This window comes from Neophocaena asiaeorientalis, unplaced genomic scaffold, assembly GCF_003031525.2.
Source record: "Neophocaena asiaeorientalis asiaeorientalis breed wild unplaced genomic scaffold, Neophocaena_asiaeorientalis_V1.1 scaffold187, whole genome shotgun sequence".
NCBI lineage: Eukaryota > Metazoa > Chordata > Mammalia > Artiodactyla > Phocoenidae > Neophocaena > Neophocaena asiaeorientalis.
Genome location: NW_020173109.1, coordinates 2,016,463 through 2,033,712, shown reverse-complemented (window position 1 = coordinate 2,033,712; position 17,250 = coordinate 2,016,463).

Below are 17,250 nucleotides of genomic sequence, written 5' to 3'. Positions count from 1 at the left end.
TCTTTGACAAAAGAGTCCTTTCAAAAATGCATTTGTATCTAAATTACAAAATAGATATTCATAAAATATACATTCTCTTTATCTTTCTGAGGCCATAACTAAGTTTCCCTTTTTTATTTTATAAATTATGTATCTCAGCAAGTAGAGATATCTTGACCTGCAGTTATCCTCAAATGCTTTACTAGCCTGTGAGGCCACATCAACAAAATATTCCTTTCCCTTTCACAATCTAAAATTTGACTGTCTACTCAACTGAAATAAATTGGTCTCTGTCCTGTTCCGTTTAAACCAACAAACAGTTGTTGAGGTAGTCCAAGCATGTACAATAAATGCTAGAACACTAATAAAAAAGATGCATTCTGTGCCCTGCCACTGTTTAAGTTCACTGGTAGAGACAAATGGGTAAACAGATTTATGGTGTGATGTGCATTTGAAGACAATTAAGTGTACAGTGCCGTCACTGTACAAGGAGGCCACGGCTACATATACTGGTTCAGAGGAGAATTAGTCATGTTAGTGGGGATTTCAGAGGTGATATTCTATACCCTTCAGAATCTTTCATGGTGGATGTGACAGTTACACTCTGGATATATCAATCTCAAGTTATCAGCAATATCTGGCTTTCAAAATACAAGGATAACCTCTATCTTGTATTAGACTGCTTTTTCCAAAACAGTTATGTGGCAACAAATATAGGTTAAACCTCTTTCCATTTTCTGACTTGTCAAGAAAAACATAGTACGTACAAAAAGAGCGGCAAAGACATAAAACATTCATAAAGATTCTCCTGAATGCTCTAAAATTCTAAGCTTTGCTGATGCATCATAATGTTCTCAAAGAAATTGGTCAAAGGCAGAAATTGGAACAAATTTTTACCTTAATTTATATTATGGGAGCCATCTTTCTTTTTCAAAATATAAATAAGTTTCTAAGGGGAAAAAAAAGATTTAGTTGACTAGAGTAGGATGCTTATTTTGATATTGAAGGTTTTCCTTCAAAAGGAAAAATTAATAAATGTATTTTTTAAGTTATTTTAAAGGACACACAGAGGTCTTTCTGAATTCAACAAATTTAAAAACCGCATGGACCTTACTTAGAAATGTAATCAAGTCCAGCTCTCCTATTACTCACTTGATTGCATTCAAAGTGCAATTCTTCATTCTTTACGTTTCTCTCATCATTTACATTATTGTCCAATAGTGCTTCTCTTGATATCAGCAGTGGATTCAAAATATTCACACATGGTGTGAGGTAAATAATGTTTAGCTCATTATTTATTACACTCTTCTTATTTTTTAAATGTGCTGATATTTGTATTGAATTTTTTCACCATTATTAATCACAATCCCCACTTGGTATATTTAGGAAAAAAGTTGTAAAGAACTTTTTTAATATTTAGTTAATATTTTTTGAAAAATAAAGCTGTCACTCTTCACACAATGCACAATAGTGCATACATAAAAAGAAAAGAATAATATACAGATAACACCTTGAAATTAATAAGTTAATATAGTGAGGTCACTGATAAAAGATTAATATATATTTTTTCACTTTTTGTATATAAGTGACTAGAAAATGAAAAAGAAAGGTATCATCTACAATAATACCAAAAGTCTAATTACTGAGGATAAATTTAAAGATAGATGTTCTAAATCTCTATATACAAAATTAATCATACGACTTAAGTGAAAGGTATTAAAAACCTAAGTAAGTGAAGGTATATACAATGTTCATGTATTGAGGGACTAAATAGTAGAAAAATATCAATTCTGCATAACTCAAGCTATGAATTCAATATACAGATAAGTTGTAACATATTTTTAATGAAAATTAGCAAATGTGTTAAAAATTTATGTGGAATATGCAAGCTTTTGTGTCTGGATTTTTTCACTTGGCATAATGTTTGTGAGGTTCATCCAAGTTGTAGCATGTATCAGTACTTCATTCCATTTTTAAAAATTTGAATAATATTCCATTGTATGTATGTATTATAATTTGTTTAACCATTCATCTGTTGAGAGGTGTTTCGATTGTTTCCACTTCTGGCTATCATAAATAGTCCTTCTATGAACATACATGCATCTATTTACCTATATTTTTTTGAACATCTGTTTTCCATTTATTTGGACATAGATATAGGAGTGGAATTAATGAGCCATATGATTATTCTATGATTAAATTTTTGAGGAGTCACCAAACTGTTTTCCACAGCTGCTGAGCAATTTTAGATTCCTACCAGCAATGTACAAAGGTACTCATTTCTCTCTCTCTCTCTCTCTCTCTCTCTGTTATGTCCATCCTAATAAGTGTAAAGTTGTATCTCATTGTGGTTTTCATTTTATTTTCCTTAATTATTAATAATGTTGAGAAGTTATTCATGTTCTTATAAGGCATTTGGCCATTTGTATATCTTCTGTGTGGAATGTCTATTCAAGTCTTTGACCACTTTTAAATACATTGTTTTTCTTCATATTGTTAAACTTTAGGCATTCTTTATATATTCTGGATATTATATATATATATATATATACACACACAATTTCAAAATATTTTCTCATATTCTGTAGGCTGTCTTTGCTTTCTTGATAATGTCATTTGATAAAGAAAAGTTCTTTAATTTGGAGCATGTCCATTTTATCTATGTTTCGTTTTGCTGCTCATGCTTTTGGCATCAATATCTACAAATTCATTGCCAAATTCAAGGTCATGGATATTAATTTCTATTGTTGTTTTCTTCTTCATCAATATTGTTTTGACTTTTTAGGGCTACTTGATACTCCATATGAATTTAAGGATCAATTCAATTTGTCAAATGGCCACTAGAATTTTGATAAGGATTGAACATTTCTATTAATTGCACAAGATAGATAAATTAATAAAGACAGAACACAAACTGGTGGTTGACAGGGGATTAGGAGAAGGGAGGATGGGAAGAAACTCTTTAATAGAATTTAAGCAATTTAATGGAATTTAATTTTAGAGTTTTGAAAATGTAATTGTACAACTTTGTCAATGTCTTATGTATCACTGAATTGTTCACATTAAAATGATTGTTTTATGTTATATGAATTTTACCTCAATACAATTAAAAATTATCTATAAATGCCAAGTTGAAGAAAAATCAAAATGTCTAGAAAAAGTAGAACCAAATTGAAAGAAACACACACTGTAAGATATTAAGACTTGGTACAAAGCTACATAGTGAAAAGTGTGGTATTAACAGAAGGATTAAAAAAATAAACAAATGGCAAAGAATTGTCTGGAATAAGAACCCATATAATTTTTCAAGAAGTATTTCAGGAAGACTTAGATTTTCAATTAATAAACTTGAGTCAATTGGAGGTGTGTACTGGAAAAAAAATTTAAAACAAACTTGTCTGTCATTATATATTATACTATATATTACACACATTAACATATATGCATGTAATACAGTAGCACCTAAAAACATAAAGCAAATACTAACAGACATAAAGGGAGGAATTGACAATAATACAATAATAGTAGGAGACTTTCACACCTCACTTATATCAATGAACAGGTCAACCAGAAAGAAAATAAGAAAACAGTGGTTTTAAATGACACAATAGACCAGCTGGCCTTAATGGACTTCTACAGGACATTCCATCCAAAACCAGCAGAATACACATTATTTTCAAGTGCATATGGAACATTTTCCAGAATAGATAACATGCTAGATGACAAAATATGTCTCAACACATTTAAGAGGATAGTACTTATATCAAACATATATTCCAACCACAACAGTATGGAACTAGAAATCATTCATAGGAAGAAAAATGGGAAAAGTACAAATACATGGAGTCTAAAGAACATGCTACTAGAAAACCAATGAGTCAATGAAAAAATCAAAGAGGAAATCAGAAAAAAACCTTGAGACAAATGAAAATGGCAACAAAACTTTACAAAATTTAAGAATTACAGCAAAAGCATTTCTAAGAGGAAAGTTCATAGCAATACAAGCTTACATCAAGAAGGAAGAAAAATCTCTAATAAACAACCTAACCTATGATCTAAAGGAAATAAACAAAGAAAAATAAAGAAAACCCAAAGTCAGAAAAAGGAAGGAAATAATAAACTAAGAGAGAAAAGAAATGACACAACCCCCAAAATAATTTAAAATGCCAATGAAACCAAGAGCTGTTTTTTGAAAACATAAATAAAACTGAGAAACTTTTAGCCAGTTTCATCCAAAAGAAGAGAGAGGACCCAAATAAAAAAAAGTAAGAAATGAAAGAGAAGAAATAACAACTGATATCACAGAGATATAAAAATCATAAAAGAATATTAAAAATGATGCCAAGAATTGGGACAACCTAGAAGAAATGGACAAATTTCTACAAACTTTCAAACTTCTAATACTGAATCAGGAAGAAATAGACAATCTGAACAGACCTATCATAGTAGTAAAATTAAAGTTATAATAAAGAAACTCACAGCAAATAAAAATCCAAGACTTGATGGCTTCAAAGGAGAATTCTAACAACAAACATATAAAGAAGAGAAATGAAAATTAAAAGCCCTAATTTGAAAAGATAAATACATCCCAATGTTCACAGTAGCATTATTTACTATAGCAATATTGTGGAAACAACCTGTGTGATCATTATATGTATACAATGGAATATTACTCAGCCACAAAAAGTATAACATTTTGTCATTTGCAACAACATGGGTGAACCTGGAGGATATTATGCTTAGTGAAATAATTGAGACAGAGAAAGACAAAATCTCTATGTTATCACTGATATGCAGAATTTTAAAAAGAAAACAAATGAATGTATATAAAAAAATAGAAACAGACTTATGGATATAGAGAAAACTAATGGCTACCAGTGGGGAGAGGAAAGAAGGGGAAATATAGGAGTAGATGATAAAGAGATACAAACTACCATGTAAAAAGTATAATTATAAAAATACTGAATCACTCTATCATACACCTGAACTAACATAATTTCATAAATCAGCTGTACTTCAATTTAAAAAAAAATGTGACCTAGTTAATTTCATATGCAAAAATCAACTCCAGGTGAAGTTAAATCCAAATATTATAGCTAAAATAATAAAACTTTTAAAATTCAATATCTTCTTGACCGTAGGGTAGGGAAGGAAAATGTTTCTTAAATAGGAATCCAAAATTAAAAATAAATAGGACAAAATTAAGATTAGGAATTCTGTCCATCAAAAGACTGATTTAAAAAAAAATACAAAGAAATGGAAGAACATATACATAATGCATTTAACTGATGATGGTTTATATCTAGAAGTTATAATGAACTATAATTTAATAAAAATTAATGAGGATATCAAATAGAAAAATAAACAAGAAACAAACATCCATTTTCAATTTAATCCAGCAAGAAAAATAAATACATGAGTTATTATAAAACCTCATTTAGTAATCAGGGAAATGCAAGGTAAAGCAACATTTTGATACAAATGTGCACAAAAGTATTAAGAAATAAAATTAAGAAATGGAAAATATCAAGTCTGGGCAAGAATGTGAAGCACCTGGAATTTTACTTTGCTGAAGAGATTGTAAATTTGTATAATGTCTTTGGAAATCTGTTAACAGTACCTACTAAATTTGAGCATATGTATTACTTATTTTTTCAGCAGTTTTACCCCTAGGTATATAATCAATAGAAATATGTTCACCAACAGACATGTACAAGGATGTTCATAGCAGTGTTATTCATTTTAACCAAAGATTAGCAACAAACTGAGTACTCAACAATGATAGAATGAATAATTTATGATACACTAACTTGAATTGCATACAATATTGAAAATAAATGTCTTGTTATGCTAAACCATATGGATGATTATTGCAACATAATTCTGAGTGAAGAAACCCAGAAACCCAAAGTACATGCTGTGGGATTTTGTTTCTATAAAGTTCAACAATAGGCAGAATTAGTTTAGATTTTTGGAAGTGAAGATGGTATTTAACATTGGGAAAATTGTGGGATGTAAAGACTAGAGGACTTTGGCAAAAGATTCTGTTTCAGGTGGTGGTTATGTGTGTGTGTTTACCTTGTGCTAATCCATACATCTCTACAGTTATGATATTATTTTTGAGTGAGTATGTTATATTTCAATTAAATGGTTTATTATAAAATGTTGTTTATTGATAAATATATTGGAATGTCTTTAATAGAAGTTGTATTAAATAAATAGGTGCTGGAGTGAATGTCAACAATCACATAAATGTCACAGTAATCTGATAGAATTTGGAGATCTACCAAATAGTGTAAACTCCATCATCATATTCTAACTTGAAGCACATTGTAGCATATAGTACTCATACCAATAAACTAATTTGAATAAATATCTTTATTGTTTATTTTTGACTCATTTTAAACTGCTTTGTTGTCAAGATTTTCTTGTTGATCTGTTCTTGATTCATAATTATGCCTTAAGAATTATGCTTGAACCTGAAACTAAATAAATTAAAACTGTATATTATTGTTCTTTGTTTTGTTAGAATTGCTTCTATTGGAGAAAACATAATTCTAAATTTCTAAATAAACAATTGTTGCAAAGTATAATAAGAGCACTAGTAAGATCAAGCAAATTATACAATAAAGGCAAGGGAATCTCTTCTGTAAATTAATGATTTGATAATTAATTTATTAAGGTGCTCAGGCATCTGTGTCTGAGAAGATAAATGAGGAAATGTTGCTGCTGACTTGGAAGAGCACCAGGACTAGGTAATTCTCATACCAGTCAGCTTCTGTGAAGAGAAGGTAGTACCAACATAAGGATTCAACATTGGTTACTCAGACAAGGATTCAATTCATGTCTCTGTGAAAAGGCTAATTCTCTATACGACAGGATTATTTACTGATGACATTTTAGAGACTGCTAGCTCATGTAAAGTAACACTGAAATACTGAGATTCTGTGATATTTGGAACTTTCAGTCTATTTCAAATCAAATTAATATCCACAATGAGCTTGATGAATAGTTTTTAATTCACAAACTAGGAATTGTAAAAGAAGAAAGTTATTGCAAACTGCAAGCATTAAAGGACTTGTCCTCATATATTTGGGTAGGAAATTATGTTGAATTTTTCACTTTATGTGAGTGTCTAACCCTGAAAACAGACTATTTCACTCATTGTTTCTAAACCTACAGGTATCATACAAATTTGCACTGTTTTTTTTACAAATTTTCACTGAGTTAGAGTTTCCTGATTTTTGTAAAGATTTTGAAAATAAAACAATTTTTATAACAGGAATTTTTTTAATCTCCAAAAACACTGCATAAATGTTTCTGTTCAATTAATTATATATTAGATACCCATTACATACCAGGCCATGTTCAGGGGTAGGGGAAACAAATGGATAATGATGTTAAATTCCCTTGGCCTCAGGAAATGAATTATAATAAGAAAGACATTTATGTGTGTATCTATGGCATGTATGTATGTATACATATATACAAATGCACATTTATGTATACAAACATAGATATACATATATGTAATGTGTCAAATATAACATATACAATAATAGAAGAGATGATTAGAAGAAAATGTTGACTTAACTGCCCTACCCATCATTTCTAAATAATAATTTAATTGAATATATTATAAGGATATGTTCCTTAAAAAGAAAAAAATCATAAAATAATATGAAGAGAAAAGTGACAAATTAGTTCAAATGGCTAAATCTAAACATACCCAGTATAAAGATGTGCTAACGATATCTACAAGCAACAGAATGCAATCCAGAGAGTTTAGCAAAAAGCAACTTATTAAGAATCTTTGAGAAGGCTGAAGAAACAGCTCTAGGCTAAATGTCCAGCCACACAATAGAACTGAGTGTCCAGTGGAACTACTGTTTTTGCCAATAGCAAGAAGAAAGCAAATCAGGAAGCCACCACTATAGATACTCCCATCATAACCATGCCACTTATATCAAGATAACCATCAACAAAACAGATGATCTGCATCCTACCTCTCTCTCCCTGCTAACTTAGTCCAATATTAAAATCGTATTCAAGTGCCTTTCCCTCTACACAATTCATTCTAAATCAAGATCTAGGATCTAGTGTAACTACAACTGATCGGTAGACTCTAAATTACATTTAAAACCCTATAGGAAAGCAAGTCAGCAATACAGAGGATTTTATCTTTCTCATTTCTGCTCATGAGAAGAGGGTCGCAATTGCTGTTGAATAAATCAACATACTGGTCATCATTATGAGCATATAGGTCAATAAATGAATGGAAAGATTGAAGGATGGATGGATGGATATGTAAAGAGATATTGGTAGGTGAGTAGGTAGGCAGACAGATGGATAGTAACAATTAATAAAATGGAAGTATAGTATGCATTTGATTTCTAATAAATTTATTAACATTAATTTCAATTGAAATTAATTTCAGAGAAGAAAAATTGAAACGCAATGATAAATAATGCTAAATTTAGGATAATTATTTATTTACCACAAAAAAACAAGGTTTTAAAAGCTACTTTGAAGTTGGAAGTAAAAGGTAAAATAGTTATAAATAATTTTGAGATTAAATTTATTTTGGGGGTAAATTTCATGTTTTATTCATAGACAGTATGCCTTAAATTTATTATTGATAATAATAATAAATAATATAATTGATAATAATAATTATCAATAATTATTTTACATTTTCCATAATCTCTTGAATTTTCTTGATTATATTATATAATTGAGGTTTTATGGAGGCTTATAATATTTGTATTCTGTTCTGTAATCTAAACTCCCACAGCTATTTAGTCATTTTTAATCAAGCATATTTAGCATAACATAAAAGGCATAGATCTTAGTGTTTGGTTTAATGAGTTTTTTTTTTTTTTTTTTGCGGTACGTGGGCCTCTCACTGTTGGGGGCTCCCCCGTTGCAGAGCACAAGCTCAGCGGCCATGGCTGACGGGCCCAACCGCTCCGCGGCATATGGGATCTTCCCGGAGCGGGGCACGAACCCGCATCCCCTGCAACGGCAGGTGGACTCTCAACCACTGCACCACCAGGGAAGCCCCTGGTTTAATGAGTTTTGACAAATATATACACCTATGGAGCTACCACCATAATCAAGATATAAGCAAGTACACTCTCATGCCCCTTCGCAGAAAGCCTTACTCTCAACCCCTTTATCAGACAGTCACCAATCTGCTTTTCGTTACTGTAGTTGAGTTGTATTTTTCTAGAATTTCATATAAACAGACTTATGCACTGTGCATACTTTTATGAATGTCTTCTTTCCTCAGTATAATATTTTTGAGATCCATCTACACTGTTGCATTAATTAGTAGTTGGTTCCTGTTTACTGTCTCTTAGCATCCATTGTATGATTCTATCTGAATTTGTTTGCCCATTTATCTATTGATGAACATTTAGGTTGCCTTGAGTTTTGGGACACCTAAAGTTGATATAAGCATCATTCATACACAATTCTTTTTGGAGATATGTTTTCATTTCTTTGGACTAAATACCTAACTATGGAATTGCTGAGTGGTATAGTAATATTATGCATAACTTTGTAAGAAGCTATTTCCCATATTAATGTCCAGAGTGATAGTACCACTTTATCTCCCCCATGGCAATATATGAGAGTTTCAAATTTTCTCATTGCCAGCCTTTTGAATTTTAGTTATTCTTGTGTGCATGTGTAGTGCTATCTCATTGTGGCTTTAATTCCTATTTTCTGGATAACTAATGATTTTGAAACACCTGTTAATATCCTTATTGACCTTTTATAGGTCTGTGATGCATATATGCAAATCTTTTGCTCATTTTTTGTATTGTGTTCTTTATTTTCCTACTGAATTGTACGAGTTCTTTATCTATTTGGAACACAACTTCCTTGTCAGATAAGGAGGTTGCATGTATTATTTTCCCATTCTGTGACTTGTCTCTTAATTTTCTTTTTTTTTTTTTTGGCCATGCTGTGTGGCATGCAGGATCTTAGTTATCCGACAACAGATGGAACCTAGGCCCTCGGCAGTGAGGGAGCAGGGTCCTAACCACTGCACCCCCAGGAAATTCCCTGTCTCTTAATTATGGATTTTGATAAGTAGACATTTTTACTTTGAAAGTGCCATTTTTCAATTTTTCCTTTATTTTTAGTTCTTTTGGGTGGAAATCTCTATATTATTCAATGTTATAAAGGAATCTCTCTAGGCCTACTTTAAAAAGTATAGGTTTGAGATTTATTCCCTGATACATTTTTATTGAGCTATAATTGACATATGACATTAGTTTTAGGTGTACAAGTGGTTTCACATTATGTATATATTGCAAAAAGATTACCACAATAAGTTTAGTTAACATCATTATTTCACAAAGTTAAAGTCTATTTATTATTTTTGTGTGTGTGATGAGAACTTTTAAGATTTTCTCTTTTAGCAACTAAGATCCATTTTAAGTTAATCTCTGTTTAGTATAGTATATCTGTGCCTAGGTTATTCCCCCACCCCCTCCACAGGGCCATACAATTGTTCTGGCACTGTTTATAAAAAAGACCATTCTTTTTTACTGACTTACCTTTGCACCTTTGTAAAAAATGGTTGATTATATTTGTGTGTGTTTAATTCTAGACTGTCTATTCTGCTCCATTGATTAACATGTCTTTTCTTTTGCCAATACCATGTTGCCTTAATACAGATGCTCTAGAAATTTTTGAATTGAGTAAAATTTGTTCTCTAAATTTGTTCTTCTCTTCAGAATTGTGTTGACTATTCTAGGTCCTTTGCTTTCCAAAAAATTTTAAAACACTTTTTTAGTATCTATGACAAATTTTCCTGGAATTCAATATTGTGTTGGTTATTCTGGGTCTTTTCCCTCTCCATATACACTTTTTAATCAGTTTGTTGATATCTACAAAATAATTTTCAGAGATTTTGGTTAAAATCAACATTGAATTCATAGATCAAGTTTTGAAGAACTAATATCTTGATGATATTGAATTTTCCTATCCATGAACATATTTCTCCATTTATTTAGTTCTCCTTTGATTTTGCTCATCATTTTATAGCTTTTCTTATACAGATCTTGTACATATTTTGTTAGATTTATACTCACATATTTCATTTTGTGGGGAGCTTACATAAATAGTATTGTTTTCAATTTCAAACTACTTTTTCATTGGTAGTGTATAGAAAAGTGATTTTTAAAAATATATTTACCTTGTATCACACGACCTTGCAATAATCACTTAGTTCCAGGAGGGTTTTTATATTTTTTTACAATTCTTACAGATTTTCAACATAGACAGTCATGTCATCTGTGAACAGTTTTATTTCTTTCTTCTCAAACTGTATAACTTTTATTTCCTTTTAGTGTCTTATTACATTAATTAGAACTTCCAGCATAATGTTGAAAAGGAGTGGTGAAAGGGGACATTGTTGCCTTGTTCCTGATTGTACTGGGTAGCATTTTATTTTGATTCTTTCTAAAGTTTCTCTCTCTGATGACATTGTTCATCTGGTTTAACATGATGTCGATCTTTTTTCCAATTAGATCTCACAACATATTAATCATAGTTATTTTAAATTCTTTGTCTAGTAATTCTAAATGTGTGTTGATCTGAGTCTTGTTGTAATGTTTGCTTTGTTTCCTCAAACTGTGTTTTCATACTGTCTTTTAGCATGCTTTCTTATTTTTTGTTGAATGACAGAGATGTTTTATTAGATGACAGTTACTGGATGAAACAGGTCTTGAATGTAAAGAATTTTGTTAATCTGGTGTTGAGTTGGGCTATAGATAACGTTTGTTTTATCTCTAGTTATTAGTATCTTTTAATTCTTCTATTTTCCTTGTTTGTCCCACCTCCTTTGGCATTAGGGTTTCTCCTCAGATGTATTCCAAGATTTGTAGCATTTCAAATTTCATCTACTATTATTACACAGGAAGCTTGTTCTTGTGGATGCAAGGCCCAGGGGAGAAGAAATGTTCAGGAATCTTGTTTCAACCTCAGTCTAATTGACCTGTGCCTGGGTTTTCACCCTCCACAGGTCTTCCTTTCCTTTTCCAAGTATATAGATAGTTCCCTCTGTCTCTTACTTCATTTCCAGACTGCTACATTCTTAGAATTCAAATCTACTTCCTCCAAGCTCTGTTTGTGTTGGCTTTCCTGTCTTTCTTTAAGCAAGAGAGACACTGCCTTTTATTCTCCCAGCTAGGATAAAGTTTCAGATTTCTTCTCTTGTGAATTTCTTTCTCTTAGTGACTAGTCCTTTAGAGAGAAGAATCTAGGCATGTATTAAGAAGGCTACTCTTCTCTTTTCTTGCCAAGGCCATGAGGGGATGTTTTCACATTTTTACTATGAGAATCTGATGGAGTTACTGGATGGAAAGCTCACAACACTGTGGGGATCCTCTTAGCCTGCCACTCCCAGGAGTTTTATACTCTCAAGTTAGTCCACCCACTGTTTCCATCAATTATCAAATAACCATTTGATTGTTCCTACCAGTTTATGCATCCAGCATCTTCTGCTCCTGGTAAGCAAATTTTAGCTGCTGTTTCTCTCTGGAGGCAGCTGTCTGTCTATTCAAATTACTGGATGGTGATTTTTCCCTATGTCATCAGTTGTCTAATGTATCCAGGACAAGTCATTGATTTTTCAATTTTCAAGCTTTTTTTTCTTGTTGAAAGAACTGGAATGATAATCTCTAAAATCTTTGCATGTCAAAGGTGAAATTGATTATTCTGTTATTTTTTTAATATGGTGAAATCTTTTGAATTGATTTGAATGTTAAAACAACATTACATTCCTACAATGTACCTTACCTGGTCATGATATAATATCACATTTTAAATGGTTGAATATGATTATTATTATTTAATTAAGAATTTTTGTGTGTATGGACATGAAGCTTAGTGTTCTATACATTTTTTTTTTTCAAATATAGTTTTCAGATTTTGGTATCATTGTTAGACTTGTAAGGTGACCAAGTCTCATTGTTTGTCTGAGATTGTCTCAGTTTTAATACTGAAATTTCCATGTCTCCGGAAACCTCTCTCTGAGATTTAAAAAAAAAAAAAAATGTTATGACAGATGAAGAAGTTTGTAGAAAAATTACACAACACATACAACATCTAAAATGAAAATTTAAGACTACACTGATTTTAGTATCAAAATGATATGACATATCGTAGTAGTCCCCTATATATATATTTTTCCAAATATAGGCAAACTTCTGAATGGGGCAACTTAGGTGTGCAATACAACTTAAGTATATTGCAGTTGTGATTTTACCATATAACTATTGTACTTTGTATTGCCATAGTGCTGGTATAAATTTTAACCTTTTGAATATGGTGAGCACAATTGTATCACCACCCCAGACATCACAATAATAGAAAGCTAAACAACTGTGCTATTCAGTGACAGTTGGAAGAACATATACAACTGGATTTGTATGGTGCATAATCAAAACAGAGCCTACTGCATGATATGTAGCAATGAATATGAGATCAGTCACTTTTTGATCACCCCAAAATGTGCAGAAGCACTTAATGAATTTTTTGACTCATAGAAAAAGAAGAAGATAGCTTCCCTATCATTTGCCTACAAGATGACTATCACTGTTGCTGGCCATAGAAAAGATGTTAAAATGCTAGCTTGCCATAAAATCATATTTTGTGCATTTGAGACAAGAATAATGTCCTTCTCTAATTTGGAAATGTATTGAGGATATGAATACAGAAAAAGGATCACAGTAAATACAGAAATGTATATGTGTTTTTTCCAAAACTGCATGATGATCTTTGAAGAGGCCGTAAGGACTTTAACAATGAATAAATTGACTGCACCTGAGTTGTTCAATTTTATGTGTAGTTTGCAACAAAAGCAATGCAAAAAATCTTAATATTTTGGAAACAAAATTTCTTCAGAACTCAAAAATATGTGTCGAGAAAAGGGCAGCCAAGTTAAACAGAACTTGCTAAATTTCTTTACTAAAACTCTCACTTATTTAAATTCCAGCTTCAATTTCAAATTATTTCTTTGCCTAAAAAAGGTTGACCTGAGAAAGAAAGGTTCAATCCATGACATCTAATGTTTTTCATAGTGTTAAAAAAATAATAGTTTAGACATGGATAAAATATTGATGAATTTTTAGGTGCAAAGGACCTGATGGACAAACAGCTGATATACCAAAATATGTCTATAGATTTAGGGCATATGGCCACATTTGAAAATCTGGAAGCTAACTGCTACAAGCCTACAAACTTGCTGTTGTTAATAATTTCTGAAGTGGTCCATTCTTAAGCCTGTATTAAGAACATATTTAACTTGATGCCATCACATGGCCTGATAGCAAGAGTCCATGTAACGTGAGCTTAATGAGAGAAGAGCTGCTACTCAAAGAATATGTTCCACTGTATTCAGTTTGACCACTACATATAATAAAAGAGGAAATTTTAAAATTTTGCTGATGCATGAAAGAAGTATTATTAGAAAGGGAAACAGGTAGAGTAAAAATATTATGTTATCATTGGACAAAAATAAAACGGTTCAATGCTATTTTTTGTTAAACAGGAAATGTTTACTTAGTCATATTGCAATTGTAATCTCCCTGTAAACAGTCAAACATTTTGGTGGCTTAAGAATATATGATAATAAAACCTACAAAGTTTACATACTCAGTGAAAAGTTAAAACATAAATAAAATAAATGTTAAAATAAGTGTTGGAAGATAGAAAAAAAATTATAAGATATTGTTATGTTTTTTTAACACATATTATTTGTTTAATTAGTCCTATTATTAATTAGTACTAATTGTCACTAGTAACTAAGTACAGGTTTTTGTTTCATTAAGAGTATTTATGTAACAGAAATAAACATAATAATATATAACTGTAAATAAATGTCCACTTAATTTTTCAGTTTAAATTTTATATATATATATTATTTCCCAGTTTCCCCCACCCCAACCCCACCCCCGGTATGGTTGTTCCCATGACTGACTCTTTAAAAAGCTGGTTACCCTATTACTTGCTTCATAAACAAACTGGGAGATGTCCACTTCTCACTTATAGTCTTAAGATGCTTGCAAAGGATAGGTATTCTCTCATCTTCAAACTTTGGTAGAATTCACCAGTGAAATTACTTGGACCAGAAGTTTTCTTTAGGAAAATTTGTATTCCAAAGCCAGTTCCTTTAGTAGATGTGAGCTCTTTGACTACTATATTTTTGTTCTTGTGTCAGTTTTTCTGTTTTTATTTGTTTTGCTGTATTGTTTTGGCCACACTGTGTGGCTTGTGGGTGTTCCCCAACCAAGGATGGAATTCAGGCCCCCTGCAGTGGAAAGGCTGAGTCCTAACCACTGGAATTCCAGGGAATTCCCACTCTTGTGTCAGTTTTGATAGTTTCTTTTTGTTTGTTTGTTTTAGGAATTTGTTCTTTTCGTTATAAATTATCTTATTTGTCGGCATGAACTTGATCATAACAAGTCTTTATTATCATTTTAATATGTGCTATTTGTAATAATGCTCTCCCTTTATGTCTGACGTTGGTAATTTTCTATACTTCTACTGAGTTTTGTCCCCTTGATTTTAATTCCTAATAAGTATGTGTTAAGATCTCCAGGTTTAATTTGTTGCTTTTTATCTTAAGATCTATCAATTTTATTTAATAATTTGGAAGAATACTTAGTATTTATATATAATTTATAATATTTTTATTACAAAATGTTCATCTAATTTTTCTTGAAATCTTTCTTTGTTATTAATAGAGTCATTCCATCTTTTTTTATGTTTACATGATAGAAGTTTTACCATCTTCATTCTTTCAAACAATCTGGTTCTTTACGTTTCTTGTAAATAGTACATAGTTTAGTCTTGTGCTTTGTTTTGATTTGTTTTCTGCTTTATTTTAGCTTTTAAAAAAAAATCCAGTTAATAATTTATGCCTTTTAATTTGCATTTAATCCAATTAAGCATAACATAATCATTGGTGTGATTGTATTTACATTTCTCATAACTGTATTTGTGTAGTTTTTTTTTCTGTTTCTTTGTTCTTCTTTTCCTACTTTGTTTTGGGTAAAGTATGTATTTTATGATGCCATTTTAATATTCTCTATTGAGTTTTTTGCTATATCTTTATGTATTATTGCTTTATCAGTTGCTCTAGAACTTATACCTTTAAGTTATAAAAGTATATCTTTAAATAATACACTACCTTATGTACAATGTAAAAAACTTATGTGAATATAACCTTTTTGACCCTCTTTGATCTTTTCACTTCTCTTGCCTTAAATTTTATTTCTATAACTATGCTATAAACATTACTATATTTTTTATTATTTTTATCTTACACAATACTCTTTTTCAAATATAGACAATTTTAAAAGGTCATTTAATATTTACCAAAATATTTATGGCTTCTGTTATTCCTAAGTATCTGGACTTGTTCCTTCTATCATTTCCTTTTAGCCTGAAAAATATTTGTTAACATTTTGTGTTGTGCAATTCTTCCTAAAATAATTTTTCCTAAAAAAATTTTCCCATATATTGACTCTATAAGAATGATTTTATTTTACCTTCAATTTTGAAGAATACATTAACCAGATGCAGATTTCTACTTTGACAGTTTTTTTTCTCTTATTTATTACCTTCAATATTTCATTCTGTTATCTTCTAACCACCTTTGTTTGTTGTGAGAAATCAGTATTCTTACCATTCCTTTTAATATCTGTTCTTTACCTTTGCTTTATAAAATTTTATAATAGTGTGGCTGTGTTGTTTTTTGGGTTTTTTTTTTTTTTTTTTGCATTTATTCTTTTGGGATTCACAAAGCTTTTTGAATTTATGGGTGGATTTCTTTTCATGATTTTTGGAAAGTGCTTCACCATTTTCTCTTCAAATTATATTTCTGTCCTTTATCTCTCTTCTTCTTTTGGAGAATTCCAATTAAATACACATTTATACTAATTTTTATTAAAACACAAATTTCAGATTTTCTGTTTCTTTTTTTTTCTCCCCAAAGTTTATTCTTTTTATGTTTCAATTAGGTTTTATCTTTCAATCTGTTTTCATAGTCACTGATTCTTTCTTCTGCTCTCTTCAGTCTATTATTAAGCACAAATCATAATTTGTGATATTTTATTTTCATTTCCAGTATTTCTATTTGTATCCTTCTAACATTTTTGTGCCTCTACTGAAATGACCCATTTCTTCATGCATATTACCCATATTTTCTATTATATTCTTTATCATTTTTCTCATAATTATTTTAGAGACCTT